Source organism: Canis lupus, chromosome X (assembly GCF_011100685.1).
Source record: "Canis lupus familiaris isolate Mischka breed German Shepherd chromosome X, alternate assembly UU_Cfam_GSD_1.0, whole genome shotgun sequence".
NCBI classification, from domain to species: domain Eukaryota; kingdom Metazoa; phylum Chordata; class Mammalia; order Carnivora; family Canidae; genus Canis; species Canis lupus.
In genome coordinates, this window is record NC_049260.1 from 14,315,918 (window position 1) to 14,337,048 (window position 21,131).

Genomic DNA, 21,131 nt, shown 5'->3' on the forward strand with positions numbered 1-21,131 from the left:
CTCAAAGCTCTATATTTTCAAGTTAATACCACAGTGCACCAGAATGCATGATTATGTGCAGTCTAATTTCCTTTAGGTCATGCTCGCATTCAGTTATTTTATATATATTGAGAATAGAGCTATCTTTGCTTTGAATTTTTAAGCTGTGAGTTCCGTCTGCTCTAAGATAAATTAGACATAATTCCTGAAGCTTAGTGTGCTCTGGTGAACTACCCTAAGGCCCTAGAGTTTCAAACAAATGTCTTTCTTTTTCTCCTTTCAGAAAACTAAGCTGGGACTCAGAGTATGTCCCTTGCTATTGTGATTTCTTATTATTTTCTTTCATCCTTACAAGAAAACTTGCAGTTCAGTATGATCCAGTGCCTTGGTCACAATTGGCTGAGTGAGGTTTGTTTAAATAATAGCCCTTCCCGGATGGCTGATATTAGCTTTAGGTCAAAACATCATGTAACCAAAGAGTGACCAGCATTTAGAAATCATTGGCATGTTGCTGGGTGTATAGGCATAAAGCAATTCTAACAGATTCTCCGATTCATAGCAAACCCGAGAAGGAGAAGCTGAAGGAGGCAATTTTGGGAGCTTTGTTTACTTGGGGAATTAGTGGTAAGAGGAGTTTCTCACTGCTGAGGATGAAGGGCCCTAGAAAAATGACAAGGGAGCTATGTGCGTGTGTGAGTTTGGGTATGTCCATAATTAGATGTCATGCACAATAATCATAATAGATATCTCATTTACAATACCCAGTCCAGGGAAGGCTGTCAAAGAGGAAAGAATGTACCACCTGTTATCAAACCTATGGTAGGTTTTATTGTCTGGGAGGTTAGAAGCATTTTCAGGAGCCTGGCAAAAAATTAGGCTTGAACACAAAATGGTACTTTCCCTTAATTCCATCCTAGTATATACTTCGACCAAGGCATTCAAATTATGGAATGTCAAAGGTTCATTTACAATCTCTATTTTTGCCCCATATCAGAAAATATAATACTCCATTAAATATACTTATATTGGTATATACTGTGACCAACTATAAGGAGTCCTACCAAAGACAGAACATCTTTTTTTTTCACTCTTAAAATTAACATTCAAAGGTACGCAAGCCAAGCAATAATGATTCCCTTCCTGTATATCCATTATACATTGATTTACAGGTTTTTTTAAATTTATTCTTGAGAGACAGAGAGAGAGAGAGGCAGAAACACAGGCAGAGGGAGAAGCAGGCTCCATGCAGGGAGCCCGACGCGGGACTCGATCCTGGGTCTCCAGGATCACACCTGGGCTGAAGGCAGCACTAAACCGCTGAGCCACCCAGGCTGCCCATGATTTACAGTTTTTAACACATTTTCACACAGGTAATCTCCTCTGACCTTTACAATAAGTCTATGGAGAAAAAAGAGCAAATGTTATTTGCATCATTTTACCATTGAAGAAACCAAAACCTAGAGAGTAAGGCCAGTTATTTACCAAACTGTGTCCCTTTTCCTTTTTAGCATACATTAAGACTCCATTTTCCAAGATCCTTTACAATTAGGTGTGAACTTTTGGTGGGTCCTGTCCAATGGAAGGTAGGTAGAAGTGATTTGTACCACTTTAAGGCCTAACCCATAAAACCCTCTAAAATATAAGCTCCTCCCCATTCTTTTTTTTAACACCAGTTTAGTAAATATTTATTGAGTATTAGCAAGACCAGGCAACAGAAGCTGGAGAACAAAATGTCAGGGAGTAAGTAGAGAGAGAATGTCATTCCAAGGTGATGGCGAACAGCTCCTATGAAAAGCTGGGAGAGAACTGGGTGCAAGAGAACAGATTGCCCAAAACAGGCCACAGCAGGAGCCCACTGAAGAAGAACCAAAGGGCTAGAACACTGAATGGTCTTGACTGTCCCCTAAAGAATTGGGCAGTGGTCCCAGTAAGAATTATAGATTGGCACAGAGAGAGCACACACCCCATTTTTTTCCTCGATGACCAGCTGAATGAAGATAACTCCAAAACTTACAGAATAGCAAGGCTATAATATGGAAGAAGTCTGCGACACCACTTGAGAGAAAAGTTGTCCAAGAAAGCCAGTCAACCAGGAAAATATATTAGATTGTTGTATGAGTGAGAAAGCAGCTTACATTGTTTTAAGTGACTGCAATTTGGGGGTTGTTTGTTGCAGCAGTTACCTTACATTCATACAGAGAAGCTAAATGTTTTGCCCAATGTTATATAATTAATTTGTTTAAAAAAACAGTCAAGACTAGAACTGTGTTCTTCTAGTGCCTTGTTTAATATTCACTTGTTTACCAACTCCAATCATATGTAAGGCAGCTTGCTGTACCCTGTTGCTAATCCAGTAATTGCAGGATTTAGAAGTATGACAAGGGGCACCTGGGTGGCTCAGATGGTTAGCATCTACCTTCAGCTTAGGTCATGATCTCTCAGGGTTCTGGGATTGAGCCCCACATTGGGCTCCCTGCTCAGTGGGGAGTCCGCCTCTCCCCTCCGCTTGTGCTCTCCCTCTCTCTCTTCTCTCAAATGAATAAATAAAATCTTAAGAAAAGTATGACAAATAAGTCACGTGTAGGCTCTTTGTATCTCTCAACTCTCTGACGGTGTTTTCTGTTTCTTCCATGTGTTCTTCTAGTAGTTACTTTCTCACAGATCTCAGCAACAACCAAATGTAGTGACAGATACCAGGCTTTACTAACCTAAGAGGACCCATATTTGAAAATTATCTCTCTTGAGTCCCTTTCTTTCCTGATAGTACAACCAAAAGTTAATAAAACATATATTCTCTCCTACTGAGATAACCTCAAATAGACTTCCTTTAGAAGGACACTGATAAATGAAGCTGCCAGTACATGCAGATAAAATGCAGTGACTGAAGTCCCCCTAGGCAAGGGTCACAGACAGATTGTGTCAAGGGGTTACAGACCAGAGGGCAAGTGTCAAGGCAAGCTGAGGTAGTGAATCCTTTAGGTAAGAGACATTAGTGAGATGAAGATTCCATCAGCTTGGATAGAGGCGCAAGCAGTTTTTCAGGACCTTGGAGAGCTCCCCGGGAGCTACAGGGCTCTGAGAATTTTGATTCTGAGACCCAATCACGTACTTTGCCCATTCTTCAGAACTCTCTAGCTGATAACAGGGGTCTTGTCCTTTCTGTGAAAGTCTCCATGTGTATAGAATGAGAGATTTGTTCTCATTCTTTCTGAGTTCAAGGCCTGCTGTGTCCAGTAGATAAGTTGGAACTGCTTCATCTAGCCTTCCTGAAAACCACATGATACGCTCACACCCATGGAAAACTAGAAAAGTGCATTCTCAGGAGACTTCGGCCTCTCTATGTTTTAGAAACTCTCTTCTGGGTTAGTCTGGTGCTTAGGTTTGCCTGGGCTCCAAACATTTCACCCAACCAAAACCATATTACTATATGAACTACATCAGAGCCCTAGAATCTCAAAGGATGATTATCAAAATTATGGGCCCCTTTCTTCTTGAAGGCATGTTCTCAAGCTTCTTAATACATAGTCTATGAAAAAAATCTATAGAAAAATTAATTTAAGAAAACTTGGATTAAAATATTTAATATTTAAGGTGCTTTCATATATATTTTCTCTCTATAAAATACAATGTGGTGAACATCTTCAGGCATAAAAGTTTTATTTCCTCTCTTGGGATTTTTTTTTTCTCTTTGGTGATATATTCCCTGAAGTAGAATTCCTAAGTTAAAGGATTTAAACAATGCTATCAATTGACAGGTATGGCCAAATTCAAATTGGATTGTGTAATTTTACTTTCAGCAGCAGCATATAAAAGTATCAGTTTTGGGGTGCCTGAGTGGCACAGTCGGTTAAGCATCTGACTCTTCGTTTTGGCTGAGGTCGTGATCTCAGGGTCATGAGATCAAGCCCTATGTTGGGTTCCACACTTGGCATGGAGCCTGCTTGAGATTCCCCCTGTCCCTCTGCTCCTCCTGCTCATGCTCTCTCTCTTATGCTCTAAAATCAATAAATCTAAAAAATATATATATATACACACACACACACACACACACACACACACACACACACATACCAGTTTCACTAGTATCTGATTAGTAATTTGATTTGTATTCTTTGGTGTCTGTACCTAGAACTCCTTTGATAGAGGGCCTGTGTCTGGCCTATTGTAGATGCTCAATAAGTATTTAAGATTGAAGTGAAATGTTCAACACTTTCCCATTTATCTGTTTACTTAGCACAATTCCTTATTTGGAATTGCCTTATCTTTTTCTTCTTTGTATTGTGATATTAATGTTTTCTTTTTAATTTGCCTAAGATATTAAGCCTCTGTTTCCCATATTTGTTAGGAAGTATTTTCTCTGTTTTTAAAAATTTTTATATATAAAGTTTTAAGTTTTTATGTTTTAAGTTTACAAGTTTTCGTCACTTGTAACATCACTTCAAAGCTTATAAACTTTATAGAGAACCCCACAGACCTCATAAAATTCAGTGTTTTTATGAATTAATTTTTTGATATATATTTTATTTGACCACCATTATGGGATGAGGTGTGGGTCTAAAGTGATTTTTTCTCTAAATTAGTAACAAATATACCAATATAATTTATAGTTGAAGCTTCTTTTTCCACAGTGTCTTGACTTTTACCAATGGCTCTTGACTAGACATGTGGGTTGAAATGACTTTGCTCTCAAAGGGATTATAATCTTGTTGTCAAAGGTCAGATTCTGTTTACTTCATTTATATGTTCAAATATAACAATCTAGTAGTCTTAAAGTGTTTCAAAGTGGGAACTGAAAATTTACTCATACAATTCATATGCACAGTATAAATATAGTTTCTCTATTTCCTAAAAACCTGATATATTACTCTTCACAAATTCTTATGGCACATATTTCTGACCTCTGGGCACTTCTCAAAGCTAGGTGATGGGAATAGAACTGGTCTTAGAGAAAATGTATCCTTGTATTCTCTAGTGCTATGCCCCAACTAGTCTTGAGGTCAGGGTCCACAGCTGATGAACTTATCTGTTTCTCTCTTGGGTTTTTTTTTTTTTTTTGGCTCAGTCACTATTCTAGGAGAGTACTGGCTCTCTCCCTGTAGCTACTTCAATCTCATCTCTAGAAATCCCCAATTCCTTGTCACAACTTCCTTCTCTTCCATGGAAATAGAGTTCACCCTTTATTCTCTGCTCCAGGGTCACAGTTTCCTGTGGTGGCCAGCCTCATGGCAGGTTTCCAGGCTCCAACACAGGATCCATACTACATGAGAACTAAGGTTGACTCAGATGTGTTAACCAAGTCCTCACTGAAGAGGACACTATTGGTGTTCCACAATGATCCCCTTTACCAATCAATTCAACAATCCTTCCAGATGTTGTGTGTTGGTTGCTAATAGCTTACAAATGTCCCTTTCTTTAAAGAATGTCATCCAGCTTAGCAGGGGCCCCTTTTACCCAGGAAGCTATGCTCATCCCCACCTTTGGGGCACAGCCCACAGCTAAGAACTAAATGCTACATGAGGGTATGGAATTCTGGACCCCTTGCCTCAAGGGGAAACAACTCTATGGTACAATTCATACTATAGAATTCCCTATGAATTCTGGGAAATGAACAGGGAGTAGTGGAAGGGGAAGAGGGCAGGGGGATGGGGTGACTGGATGGTGGGTACTGAGGGGGGCACTTGATGGGATGAGCACTGGGTGTTATACTATATGTTGGCAAATCAAACTCCAATTTAAAAATTTACAAAAAAAAAAAAAAAAAGAACTCCCTATGGGATCAGGCTACAGCTAAGAATATGCTTGGCGCCTTCTCCTGCCCTGTCCCACTTTCTTCACTCCTGAGAGCATTCCTCCAATGAACAGCACGCACCAGAATCAAAATACTAGTTTTCTGTTGTGTGAATTGAAAACATCTCCCCTCACTCTGTGGTTTATCTTTTCACTCTTTGTATTGTTTTTTGATGAACAGAGGTCCCTTTTTCTTATAGTAGGGTATCTTTTGCACCTTGTTTATGCAATTCTTCCCTACTCACTACTCACTAGTTCATGAAAATCTTTTCCTATATTATTTTCTAGAAGCTTTTTCTTTTTCCTTTCACGTTTAGGCTTTTAATACACCTGGAATATATTTGGGAGTATAGTGTGAGACAGAGGTTTAATTTAAGTATAGCCACTCATCTCAGTACTATTTATACTAAGGACTGACATTTTTCCTCTGTTCTCAGTACAACATATGTCAAATACTGAACTTACGCATGGATATGTTTCTGGGTTCTTCATTCTATTCCACTAGTCTATTTTAATATCCCTGAAAAAAAATATATATATACTGTCTTGATTACTAAAGCTTTATAATACTCTTCTTATCCAGTGGATAAAGTCTTCCTCTTTATTTTTCTACTCCAAAAGGGTAATGGCTACCCTTAGCTTTTTGTATTTCTATATGAATTTTAAAATCAGTTTGTCAAGTTCCACCAAAACACATTTATTGGAATTGCACTGAATTTAGAATTAAATTTGGGAAGAATTGGCATCTTTTTTGCTCATATTTACTATGGCATATCTTCCCTTTTGTGTATTTCTTTAATGTTTCAGAATATGGTTTTATCATTTTTTCTGTAGATGTCTTGCACATCTTTTATTAGATTCATTCCTCAGTATTTTATATTAATTTCATTTTCTGTTTGTTGCTGGTATGGATAAATACATTGGATTTTTGGATATTGAGCTTTTAAATCCGGACACTGGGCTAAATTCTCTTATTACTTCCAATAGTTTATCTGCCAAACCATTCAGATTTTCTATGAATATAATTATATCATATGCAAATAATGGCAGTTTTTTGTTTCTTTCTAATTCTTATGCCTTTTTCTTGTTTTGTGCACTGGCCAGAACACTGAAAGAGTAGCAGTGATTATGAGGGGCATCCTTGTCTTGTTCCTGACCTCCAGGGAAAATTTTTCAACATTTTATCATTTAGTATATTTGCAGTAGGCTTTTTAAAAAGATTTTATTTATTTATTCATGAGAGACAGACAGAGAGAGAGAGAGAGAGGCAGAGGCAGAGACACAGGCAGAGAGAGAAGCAGGCTTCCCACAAGGAGCCAGATGTGGGACTCAATCCCAGATCCCAGGATCATGCCCTGAGCCAAAGGCAGATGCTCAACTGCTGAGCCATCCAGGCGTCCCTGCAGTAGGCTTTTTAGAGATTAAGAATATTCTCTTCTGAGGACTTCCAGGGAAGACGGCAGAGTAGGAGGATCCTAGGCTCACCTCGTCCCACAAATACCTAGATAACACCCATATCAGTGAAAATAACACAGAAAACAACCTAAAGACTGGCAGAACAGACTATCCAGGCTAAATGTAGAATGGAGGCTATATCGAAGAGGGTAGGAAGGATCCTAGGCTCACCTCGTCCCACAAATACCTAGATAACACCCATATCAGTGAAAATAACACAGAAAACAACCTAAAGACTGGCAGAACAGACTATCCAGGCTAAATGTAGAATGGAGGCTATATCGAAGAGGGTAGGAAGGGCAGGAACATGGCCAGGAAACAAGCTGTCCTGTAGGACTGTCCAGGGGAAGGAGGGGTGCTGCAGGTACAGACGAAAGAGGAACAGACCCCACCCCAGGCACCCCAGGCATGGGGGACAAGCACTGGGAAGACAAATCCCCATAACATTTGGCTTCGAAAACTAGAGGCTTACCTGCATGAGTTCTTATAATCAGTGGGACTTAACAAACGGAACTTTAAAAAGCAGTGGGCTTAGACCTTGGAGAGCCAAAGGGTGACAGGAAACTGAGTATCTACCCTTAAAGAGACAACACAACAAACAGCCCCACAGAGACACAGTATAGAAGCAGCAGTTTCAAAAATGCCTGAGAGATACAGGATGGAGATTTATTTACTAATCTTAGAGTGTGCTGGAGGGGCAGGGATCTTTCAGAAACTTCTCCAGGAACAAAAGAGCTTCTAGGCACCATTTCCCTTCCCCATCCCCCAGCCTAGATACACAGACATCTCTGGGATCCAGCAGAGTGTGAACACTCTCCACCTAGCTTTTTAATAGTGCACCTACCCCTGCACTCTTCTACAGACCCACTCTCTCCAACCCAGCCATGGCAGGAGTTTTCCAAAGCTGTTACAAGCCCTCTCCAAGAACAAACTAGTCCAGACCTTGCTAACACCACACATCCCACCCCTGTGTTCTCCTGCAGACCCTCCTCCTCCAACATTACCTCAACAGGAATCCATCCAAAGTGGTACCACAAGCAGCAGTGTGCAAATAGCCCTGACAGTGGTTAGCACCATCCCAAAGTGACTCCTGCCCTAGGGAAAGAGGAGAAGAAAGCCCACACAACAGTTCAACTGAGGCCCTAGCAGTGGGCTAGGGACAGACATCTGGTCTGACAATAGGCACCATCCACCAATGAAAGCTTTTCAGAGAACGACGCAGGGAAAGCACCCTACAGTTCACTGCTACTGCAGCTCTAGCAAACACCTGGTCTGACTCAACTCAAGCCGAAGGTGGCCCTGGACTGGTCCACTAACAACACCATGACCAAACCCTGCCCATAACAGGCAAAGAAAGCCATTGCAGATGACTAGACTGAAGGCAAATGCGGCTCATCCATAACAGTAGGGCACATGTAACACACATAGATATCTCTGAAGCACCTGGTGAACAGGGTACATTGCACTGCAGGGCACTACAGTACTTCTTCCTCATAAGGCCACTACTTTCAAGAGCAGGAGATGTAGCTGACTTTTATAACACAGAGAAACAGACATAGAGAGTTAAACAAAATGGGGAGACAGGGAAATATGTCCTGAATGAAAGAATAGGACAAGATCATAGCAAGAGAGCTAAGTGAAACAGAGATGAGTAAGCCTGATAGAGAATTTAAAGTAACTGTCATAATTGTCACTGGACTTGAGAAAAGAATGGAGGAACTCAGTGAGACCCTCAACAAAGACATATAAAACATAAAAAAGAACCAACAAGAGATAAAGAACTCAATAACTGAAATTAAAAATACACTAAAGAGAATAAATAACAGACTAGAGGAAATAGAAGGATGGATCAGATCAGTGACCTGGAGAACAGAGTAATAGAAAGCAATCAAGTTGAACAGGAGAGAGAAAAAAGAAGAACAAAAAATGAAAATGGACTACAGGAACTCAGTGACACCATAAAGTGTAGTAACACTGACATAGGGAATCCCAGAGGAAGAGAGAAGGGAGGGGGGACAGAAAAATGTATTTGAAGAAATAATAGCTGAAAACTTCCCAAATCTGGAGAAGGAAATAGAAATCCAGATCCAGGAGGCACAGAGTTCCCAACAAAATCAACCTAAGGAGGTCCACACCGAGACACACAGTAATTAAAATGGCAAAAAGTAGTGACAGAGAATTTAAAGGCAGCAAGAAAAAAAGAAAACCATTATGTACAAGAGATACTCCATAAGCTATTGGCTGATTTTTCAGCAGACACTTTGCAGGCCAGAAGAAAGTGGCATGATATATTCAAAGTGTTGAAAAAAAATCTGCAGCCAAGAATACTGTATCCAGCAAAGGCATCATTCATAATAGAAGGAGAGATAAAGAATTTACTAGGGAAACAAAAGTTAAAGGAGTTCTAACCACTAAACGAGCCCTATGAGAAATATTAAAGGGGAATCTTTGAGTAGAAAGGAAAGACCATAAGCAGAAGTAAGAAAATAAGAGACTCAAAAGCAGTAAAATTAAGTATATGCATAAAAATCAGTCAAGATATTCACAAAATACCAAGATGTAAAGTATCACACAATATACCTAAAAAGTAGGGGAGGAGTAAAAATGTAGTGCTTTTGGAATGGGAACTTAAGCAACCATCAACTTAATATAAAATGCTATGTGCAGAAAATGTTATACATAAACCTATTGGTCACTATATATAAATCAGGAATTCATAATAGATAAGTATAAAATAAAGAAAAAGGAATGCAAGCCTATCACTAAAAAAAGCAGCAAGTTATAAGAGAGCAAGAAAAGAAAGGAACAGAGAACAGCTACAAAAACAACCATAAAACAAGTAAGTGGCAATAAGTACATACTTACCAATAGTTACTTTGAGTGTAAATGGGCTAAATGCATCAATCAAAAGACAAAGGGTGACAGAATGGATAAAAAAGCAAGACCCATCTATATGCTGCATCCAAGTATTCATTTCACACTTAAAGACACATGCAGATTAAAAGCAAAGGGATGTAAAAAGCATTTATTATGCAAATAGAAGTGAAAGAAAGCCAGAGTGGTAATATCAGACAAAATAGACTTTGAAATAAAGACTGTAACAAAAGACAGGGATACTATATAATCATAAAGGGAACAATTCAACAAGGAGATATAACAATTATAAATATTTATGCACCCAACATGGAGCATCCAAATACATAATGCAACTAATAACAAACATAAAGGCAGTAATCAATAGTAGTAAAAAATGGTAGGAGATTTTAACACCTCGCTCACATCAACAGATAGATCATCCAAACAGAAAATTAACATGGAAACGGTGCCTTTGAAAGACACATTGGACCAGAAGGATCTAATAGATAATATTCAGAACATTCTACTCTTAAACATCAGAATACATTTCATTTCAAGTGCATATGGAATATTCTCCAGAACTGACTACATGTTAAGCCACAAAATCAGTCTCAACAAATTCAAAAAGATTGAAGTCAAATCATGCATCTTTTCCAACCATAATACTATGAAAGTAGAAATCAACCACAAGAAAAAATCTGGAAAGAATACACATAGATGGAGGCTAAATAACATGCAATTAAACAGTGATTGGGTCAATCAAGAAGTCAAAGAGGAAATTAAAAAATACATGGAGACAAATAACAGTACAACAGTCCAAAACCTTTGGGATGCATAAAATGCTGTTCTAAGAGGGAAGTTCATAGCAATACAAGCATATCTCACAAAGCAAGAAAATTCCCAAACACCATAACTTTATACCTAAAGGAGCTAGAAAAAGAAGAAAACCCAAAACTAGTAGAAAGAAATAATAATGATTAGAGTAGAAATAAATGTAACAGAAACTAAAAAATAGAGCAGATCAATGAAACTAGGAGCTGTTTCTTTGAAAAGATAAACAAAAGTCATAAACCTCTAGTCAGACTCATCAAAAGAGAGAGAGGACTCAAAAAACAAAATCAGAAATGAAGAAAAAAGAAATAACAACCGACACCACAGAAATATAATTATGATAGATTATGGAAAATTATATGCCAACAAATTGGACAACCCAGAAAAAATGGATAAATTCCTAGAAGCCTACAATCTACTAAAACTGAATCAAAAAGAAATAGAATATTGAACAGACTGATTACCAGCAATGAAATGAATCAGTAATCAAAAAACCCCCAACATACTATGCTGAGTGAAATAAGTCAATCGGAGAAGGACAATTATCACATGGTTTCACTCATACGTGGAATATAAGAAATAGTGAAAGGGATTATAAGGGAAAGGAGGGGAACTGAGTGGGGAAAATTAGAAAGGAAGACAAACCACAAGAGATTCCTAACTCTGGGAAACAAAGGGTTGCAAAAGGGGAGGTGGGTGGGGGATGGGGTGACTGGGTGACAGGCACTAAGGTGGGCACTTGATGGGATGAGACTGGGTTTTATACTATATGATGGCAAATTGAATTTAAATTAAAAAAAATTCCCAACACACAAGGACTAGTCCAGGACTAGATGGCTTCATATGAATTCTATCAAACATTCAAGAAAAAGTTAATACCTATTCCTCTCAAACTATTCCAAAAAATAGAAGAGGAAGGAAAACTCAAATTCATTCTATGAGGCCAGCATTATCCTGATACCAAAACCAGATAAATACACCACCAAAAAAGAGAACTATAGGCCAATATCTCTGATGGACATAGATGCCAAAATTCTGAACAAAACATTACCAAACCAAATCCAACAATATATTAAAGAATCATTCACCATGATCAAGTAGGACTTATTCTTGGGATGCACGGGTTGCAAATCAATCAACATGATACATCATATCAATAAGAGAAAGGATAAGAACCATATGATCATTTCAATAGATGCAGAAAAAGCATTTGACAAAATACAACATCCATTCCATGACAAAAAATTCTCAACAAAATAGGTTATCTTAACATAATAAAGGCCACATATGAAGAACCCACAGTTAACATCATCCTCAAAGGTGAAAAACTGTTTTTCCCCTAAGGTCAGGAACAAGACAAGGATGTCCATTCTCACCACTTCTACACAACACAGTACTGGAAGTCTTAGCCTCAGCAATCAGAGAACAAAAAGAAGTAAAAGGCATCCAAATTGGTAAGGAAGAAGTAAAACTTCCATTATTTACAGAAGACATGATATCATGTATAGAAAATCTGGAGTGCCTGGTTGGCTCAGTTGATTGAGCATCCGACTCTTGATTTCAGCTCAGGTCATGATCTCAGGGTTGTGAGATCAGGCCACACATCAGGCTCCACAATGGGCTGGAGCCTGCTTGGGATTCTTCCCTCTCTCTCCCTCTGCCTCTCCCCCCTACAAAAAAAAAAACTGAAAAACTCCACAAAAAAACTACTAGAACTGATAAATGAATTCAGTAAGTTTGCAGAATACACAATCAATATACAGAAATTCACTGTATTTCTATTCACTGATAATGAAGTAGCAGAAACAGAAATTAAGAAAACAATCCCATTTAGATTTGCACAAAAAATAATTAAATATTTAGGAATAAACCTAACCAAGGAAGTAAAAGACCTATACCCTGAAAACTATAAAACACTGATGAAAGAAATTGAAGAGGACACAAAGAAATGGAAAGACATTCCATGTTCATAGATCAGAAGAACAAATACTGTTAAAATGTCTATAGCACCCAAAGTAATATACACATTTAATGTAATCCCTATTCAAATACCAACAGTATTTTTCACAGAGCTAGAACAAACAATCCTAAATTTAGTATGGGACCACAAAACACTCCAAATAGCCAAAGCAACCTTGAAGAAGAAAAACAAAGCTGGAGGCATCAAAATGTCTCACACTTCAAGATATATTATAAAGCTCTAGTGATCAAAACAGTATGGTACTGGCACAAATATAGACACATAGATCAGTAGAACGGAATATAAAACCCAGAAATAAGCCCATAATTATACGGGCAAATAATCTTCGGCAAAGAAGGAAAGAATATACAATGGGAAAAAGTCTCTTCAACAAATGGTGTTAGGAAAACTGGACAGTGACATGCAAAAGAATGACACTGGGCCACTTTCTTATACAAAAATAAATTCAAAATGGATTAAAGATCTAAATGTGAAACCTGAAACCATAAAAATCCTAGAAGAGAGCACAGGCAGTCATTTCTCTGGTATTGGCCATAGCAACATTTTTCTAGATAGGTCTCTGGAGGCAAGGAAAACAAAAGCCAAAATAAACTATGGGGACTACATCAAAATAAAAAGCTTCTGCACAGCAGAGGAAACAATCAGCAAAACTAAAAGGCAACCTAGGGAATGGGAGAAGACATTTGCAAATGACATATATGATAAGGGGTTAGCATTGAAAATATATAAAGAACTTATACAATTCGGGCAGCCCCGGTGGCACAGCAGTTTAGCGCTGCCTGCAGCCCAGGGCGTGATCCTGGAGACCCTGGATCGAGTCCCATGTCAGGCTCTCTGCATGGAGCCTGCTTCTCCCTCTGCATCTCTAGGAATAAATAAATAAATAAATCTTTAAAAAAAAAAAGAACTTACACAATTCAACGCCCAAAAAATAAGTAATCCAATTTAAGAATGGGCAGAACAGGACGTCTGGGGCACTCAGTGGTTGAGCATCTGCCTTTGGCTCAGGGTGTGATCCTGGGGTTCTGGGATTGAGTCCCACATTGGGCTCCCTGCAAGGAGCCTGCTTCTTCCTCTGCCTATGTCTCTGCCTCTCTCTCTTTGTCTCTCATGAATAAATAAATAAAATCTTTTTTTAAAAAATGGGCAGAAGACATGAGGAGACATTTCTCCAAAGAAGACATCCAAATGGCCAATGGGCACATGAAAAGATGCTCAACATCTCTTATTATCAGGGAAATACATATCAAAACCACAATGAGATATCATCTCATACCTGTTAGAATGGTTAGTATCAAAAACACCAAAAATAACAAATGCTGGTGAGAATGTGGAGAAAAAGAAACCCTCCTCCACCATTGGTAGAAATGCAAACTGGTGCAGTCACTGTGGAAGACAGTACAGAGGTTCCTTAAAAAAGTAAAAATAGCATTACCATAGGATCCAGTAATTCCACTACTATTTGTCCAAAAAATACAAAAACACAAATTTGAAAAGATTTACACACCCCTGCTTATTGCAGCATTACTTACAATAGCCAAATTATGGAAGCAACTCAAATGTCCATCAATAGATGACAGGTGTTAAGACATGGCAGTGGTGTGAAGATATATATAGATATATATGTATGTACGGAATGGAATATTACCGAGCCATAAAAAAGAATGAAATCTTGCCATTTGCAACAATATGGATAAATCTAGAGTATAATACTAAGTGAAATAAGTCAGAGAAAGACAAACACATAATTTCATTTAATATGTAGAATTTAAGAAACAAAGAAATAAAGAAATAAAAATCACTCTGAAATACAGAGAATAATCTAGTCGTAACTAGAAGGGAAGTGGGGGGAGATGGGTGAAATAGGTGAAGGGGATTAAGAGTACACTTATCATGATGAGCACTGAGTTGAATCATGAGTGGGGGAAGATGGCAGGAGCCATCACACAGTGGATCTATCTAGACTGTGTAGAAGCAAGCAGTTCCCAAGAAGGACATAATCAAGCTTTTACAGAACCATAGTTCAGACTTGTTTCTTGCAGAACATAAGTTATTAAGAAACATTGAAAATGTGGTCAAAACAGCTAACAAGGACCATTTGGTTACATCCTATAATTATTTTTCTGAAAGTAAACATTTCGAGGGTACTGAAAGTATAAGTACAGTGTCTGGGCAGGCGAAAAATGTGAAGTTTAATGAAGACAAACCCAAAGAAACCAAGCCTGAAGAGACTCTGGATGAGGGTCCACCAAAATATATAAATTGTGCTCTTAAAGAAGGAGATAAAATCAACTTTCCCAAAAAGGGAGATGTTGTTCAATGCTGGTATACAGAACACTACAGGATGGGACTGATTTTGATACTAATATTCAAATGAATTCAAAGAAGAAAAATGTCACGCCCTTAAGTTTTAAAGTTGGAAAAGGCAAAGTTATCAGAGGAGGGATGAAGCATTCTTGACTATGAGTAAAGAGAAAAGGCTCGACAGAGATTGAACTAGAATGAGTTTATGGAAAGAAAGGACAGCCTGATGCCCAAATTCCACCAAATGCAAAATTCAGTTTTCAAGTGGAATTAGTGGATATTGATCCAAAAAGCAATGCTTCAGATATAAAGACATAAGCAAGAATAAAACATGGCCTTGAAGAATCTTATGTAACTAAGTAAAGCTGTTTACCATTGTAAGGGAAGAGTCAACTTGAAAATTCAAGAAGCCAAATATTGTTTACTCAATCCCTAACTTTTAAGGTATGTAATCCAGTATAATTCCCTAAGGTTTGAAATATATTACTACAACTGTGTAAAATAATGGTTAAGGAGAACTGACTTTCCTTTTACCTCATGTTGTAAACTAAAAGGCTCAATAAAAATGTGTCCAGTGTCAAAAAAAAAAAAAAGAATTGTTGAGTCACTATATTGTATACCTGAAACTGAATATAACACTACATGTTAATTATACTGGATTTAAAATTTAAAGGAAAGAATATTCTCTTCTACTTTGCTAAGAGTTTTTATCATGAAAAGATGTTTAATATTGCCACATGAACTTTCTCTATCAAAATAATCACACGATTTCCCTCCTTATTCTGATAATGTGATGAATTAAACTGTTTGATTTTTAAATTTTAACCCAACTTTGCATTCCTGGGTGAAGCTGCATTTGGTCATGATATGTCATGCCCTATGAACATTCTTTTGATGCACTAGGCACACATTTCTTTTAGCAATATATAAAGGACTGGAAATGCAGGGTCATAAAGTATGGAAGTTGGTTTTAAGGAAAAAGTAAGGCTTTAGGTGTACTGTGTCAAGGCTTCAGGAGGAACTCTAGGGGTAAATGTCCAGCAGACAATTAAAAATGTGGGAGTGGAGTTTGGGTAGAAGCCAGAGGTGTGGATTTGTGAGTCACCAACATAAAGCTTATATTTGAAACCACTGGGATGGAATGCTCTGTGTGAGGGAGGATCAGGGAAGAGAGAAGAAGACTTCAGATCAACACTTGAGAAACACCTGTAGCTAGGAGACAGGATGACAAAGAGCCAGGAGAGAGAGGCATGACTTCAAATGGGTGGGATAAAAACAAACAATATCAAGTTTTCAACAGTATGGAGAAAAAAAGGGTAAGGAGCCCTTAGTTTGGGTGATCAAGAGGCCTCGATACTATTCTCTCCCTTGCTGTATCTACTGGTTGCTCTCCTGTTTACTTTTCATCTCTATAAAGTTCTTTGGTTACTTCTGGAGTCATGCCAATTTGCAGGACTGTTATCACCCTGGCAGCTGTGAAGAACATTCTCTACCATCCCACAGAAATACTCAGGACAGAGTACTTAATGAGCACTTACTAATTATAGGCCTATCAGTCAAAATTATGACCTCCAAAATAGCAGGCTTTCCAAAGTCAGCTGAAGGTGCATGTGTCACAGGACAAAGCAATTACACAAATGGAGAAAGAAGTTCTCTTCAAAAAAACTATTAACTTCACAGAATTGGGTAGCTGAGATTTCACGACTTGATATATTAAACTTTCCCTCATGCTAGCTCTCGCAACTTCCCATCATATTATTTAAGGCACCTTTCCAAAGGCTACCAGAAAAACATCCTGAGAAAAGAAAAAGGAGAAGAGGAGGACAGGTCAGCTGAGTTCTGTGGATAGAAATATTAGAGAAAGTTTGGGAAGACTTCAGTAGTTTGCCCCTATGCTCTCTGTGAGCAAAAAGTAAAGCAACATACACACTATATGTCATTAGGTTCACAGCAACATCCCTCAATATGCAGTGAATGTTATTCCACAAAATAAGGATTTATCATGTGTTTACTCTATTCCAAGCAAAAGAAAGAAATTAACCTTGCAATAAATATCTTATCAGCAACATAAAATGTTAAAAGGCAATGGAAAGTGAGAGCAGGGGTGCCTGGGTGGCTCAGTAGGTTAAGCATCCAACTCTTGGTTTTGGCTCAGGTCATGATCTCAGGGTCATGAGATCAAGCCCTGCATCAGGCTCCATACTCAGTGCACAATCTTCTTAAGACTCTCTCCCTCTCCCTTTGCCCCTCCCCGCCCCCACTCTTTCTCTTTCTTTTCCTCTCTCTAAAATCAATAAATAAATCTTAAAAACGAGTAAGAGGATAAAATAAGTGTTACAGAAAAATAATGGAGGGATCCCTGGGTGGCGCAGCGGATTACTGCCTGCCTTTGGCCCAGGGCACGATCCTGGAGACCTGGGATCGAATCCCACGTCAGGCTCCCGGTGCATGGAGCCTGCTTCTCCCTCTGCCTATGTCTCTGCCTCTCTCTCTCTCTCTCTCTCTCTGTGACTATCATAAATTAAAAAAAAAGAAAAACAATGGATAACTTCCAAACCAGAAGAAGAAAACAAAACAAAACAAAAAAAACAGGAACAACAATAAAGCAAAAAAATTAAACTTAAATATATCCATAATCTATGTTTTTAATCACTATCTTTAATAGATAAATCTGTTTATATTGGGTGGGGTGAAAACAAAAGCTAGAGATGGGCACACCTAAAACACAACAACATACATAAGCTAAAATAAAAGGAATGAGAAAAATATACTAGACAAATAACAAAAAAAATCTAACAAAATTAGTATCAGGTGAAACCAAATTTAAAGGGGAACACTTAAAGCAGGACCTTGCTTGATGACAAAAAAAAATCTACAAAGAAGCTATAATTTTGAATTTCCATACATTAATAACATAGTTTCAAAATATACAAAGCAACACTTTTATAAAATCTACCATTATAGAAGATTTTAGTTCATTTCTTTCAAAAAGTTATCAATAAAGTGAGCCAAAAATATATATATTAAGAATAGCAAAAATTTAATCATGTCAGAATCCAAGAAGGCTTTCTGATGAATCAGAAAACATGACATAAACGAAATCACTGGAAACTCCACATTTTGGGGTTCAGAAGCAAAACCAGCTTAAAACTCAATAAAATGAAGGACACCTGGGTGGCTCAGTGGTTGACCATCTGCCTTCAGCTCAGGACGTGATCCCGGGATCCAGGGATCGAGTCCTGTATCAGGCTCCCCTCAGGGAACCTGCTTATCCTTCTGCCTGTGTCTCTGCCTTTCTCTCTCTGTGTCTCTCATGAATAAATAAAATCTTTAAAAAAATAAAACTCAATAAAATGAGAAATGACCACTGATAGTTTTATTTTACAGTTTACTGCTTTTCTTTGCTTTACTTTTCTATCCAGTTGCAAACAGTCAAATCATTTCAACTGCCATCTTCTGTTTCTGTTATACTTTCACGGATAGTAATTCACTTAATTCTCATAAGCCTGTGAGGTTGAAAAAGTATTATTCTTCTCTATGAAAATCAAGTAAATGAAGACTGCCTCCTGTCCATTACCAGAAAAAAAAAATTCTTTGGTGGTAGAAGTACCAAAGCTTGTTGAATTATCTGAATAGTATTCTGGATATCTGATAGCATCTTTGTAGCATCCATCCATATCCCTATCCCACCAGCATTGTTTTAAAGATGTGATTGATTAATTATTTATTTATGGCTGCGGGGTGGGGTTGGGGGGAGGAAAGAGAGAGAGAGAGAGAAATAGAGCGTACGCCCGCACAAGAGCCTTAAGCAGACTCCATGCTGAGAGCTGAATTTTATTTTATTTTATTTTATTTTATTATTTTATATTTTATTTATTTTATTTTATTTTATTTTATTTTATTTTATTTTATTTTATTTTATTTTATTTTATTTTTGAGCGCTGAATCTAACACAGGGCTCAAACTCATGACCCTGAGATCATGACCTAGGCCAAAACCAAGAGTTGGTCTCTCACCAACTGCGCCACCCAGGTGCCCCACCAACCCACCAGCATTTTATATTTTTTTTAATTTATTATTTATTTATTTATTCACGAGAGACACTGAGAGAGGGAGGCAGAGACATAGAGGGAGAAGCAGGCTCCATGCAGGAAGCCCGATGCAGGACTCAATCCCAGGACTCCAGGATCACACCCTGAGCCAAAGGCAGACAGAGGCTCAACCGCTGAGCCCCCCAGGCATCCCCCCACCAGCATTATAAAGCTAATTTTGCCACCAGGGTAGCAGGCTGAACGTGCTGAGAAATTAAGGCTCCCCCAACAGTCTTCAACCCAGAACTGAGAGGATTTGATATATAAATGCTTCAGCTTCCTCACCCTCAGGTGGGAAAACTCTGAGGCTCATTTTCAGCACCTCTCCCAGAGATCCCTAGTAGGCTTAAGCTCCAGTAGCACCCTATAATGGCTCTTTCCCTTGCCTATCACATTTCCCCACCCCTCTCCAGCACTTCCTTCCCCTCTCAAGTCAATGATTTACACTTGAATCCTTGTCTCAGGTCTATTTCTACAGGAACCCAAACTAAGACAATCTTTCATCCTAAATATATATATATATGTGTGTGTATATATATATAAATATAAATACATAAATATATATATGCTTTCCACAATTTCTGCTTTTTGTTTAATGTCAGAGATAACTGAGCCATTAACACTTGTTTCTGATCTCCTGAAACACAGAGAATTCACAATAAAATGCAGTGAGCACCCTAGTGTGCATAGCTGGGAACTAATGGCCTTATTTACAACAGAACATCACAAAGTAAGCGCCATACTGGGCTACTGTAGAGGGAGAAGGAAGAGTAGAACATTAAGGAATTTATTTTTTTAAGATTTATTTATTTATTTATTTATTCATTCATTCATTCATTCATTCAGAGAGAGAGCGAGAGAGCGGGGCAGAGACACAGGCAGAGGAAGAAGCAGGCTCCATGCAGGAAGCCCCACATGGACTCAATCCCAGGTCTCCAGGATCACACCTGGGCTGCAGGTGGCGCTAAACCACTGCACCACCAGGGCTGCCCCATTAAGGAATTTATTAAAGATGTGAGGTCAGGGAGAGGTTAACAGTTCTTCATGCTATGGGTATCACAAATGATCTGCCTGTGTGTGTTCTAAAAAGCTGCACAGTCAACTCTCCAAAGGCTCCTTGAGATTGCAATGGGGGTTCACATGGCTCTGATCCCAAATAGGAACTGCTACATTCAATATCACTGCCACTGGTCTTTACCTGGAGGCCTTCCATGAAAGTGGAGACATTGTCTGGGCAAACCTGCCCGCTCTCTGTAAGATCAGAGAGAAGCCTGGCTCCAGACTGCCAATTTTATAGTTCATACCACTTCTGGAGTAAATTACTAAGGAACATTTCTTCTGCCCTTTATGCTTTACAAGAAGATTTGCAACCATTCATCCCTCATTCCTTACAATGGTTCTATGAGGAAATACAGGGAAAGCTAGGAGATTTGTGGATGAGTTACTTGGTTCAAATTACACTTTCTAGAGTCCTTCCAGCCTTCCTTGGACAGAAGAAAGTCTCTAAAGATCATGCCAAATCATCCTTTGAAGTGATAGGTAAGACAGTGAAAAATAGTTCAAAAAGATCTTTCATTTTCTGAAAGAATTTAAGATCTTGCTTCACCACTCTGCAGTTTAAATAGCTTTTTGAGATTTGGAGGTTATATTTACATTCCCCCTCCTGCTTTGTATCCATGTTTTATTTTTTTTTTTTTTTTAAATTTTTTATTTATTTATGATAGCCACAGAGAGAGAGAGAGAGAGGCAGAGACACAGGCAGAGGGAGAAGCAGGCTCCATGCACTGGGAGCCCGATGTGGGATTCGATCCCGGGTCTCCAGGATCGCGCCCTGGGCCAAAGGCAGG

At 38.4% G+C, this 21,131-nt stretch overlaps 1 protein-coding gene and 1 pseudogene across 7 annotated transcripts in view; one reads left to right on the forward strand and one right to left on the reverse strand.

Annotated features, from left to right (window-relative positions):
* The window catches only part of RAI2 (retinoic acid induced 2), a 388,924-nt gene that overhangs the window by 357,869 nt on the left and 9,924 nt on the right, over nt 1-21,131 (reverse strand). The gene's annotated exons all lie outside the window — the stretch shown is intronic.
* LOC100688749 lies at nt 1,751-15,511 on the forward strand (annotated as a pseudogene).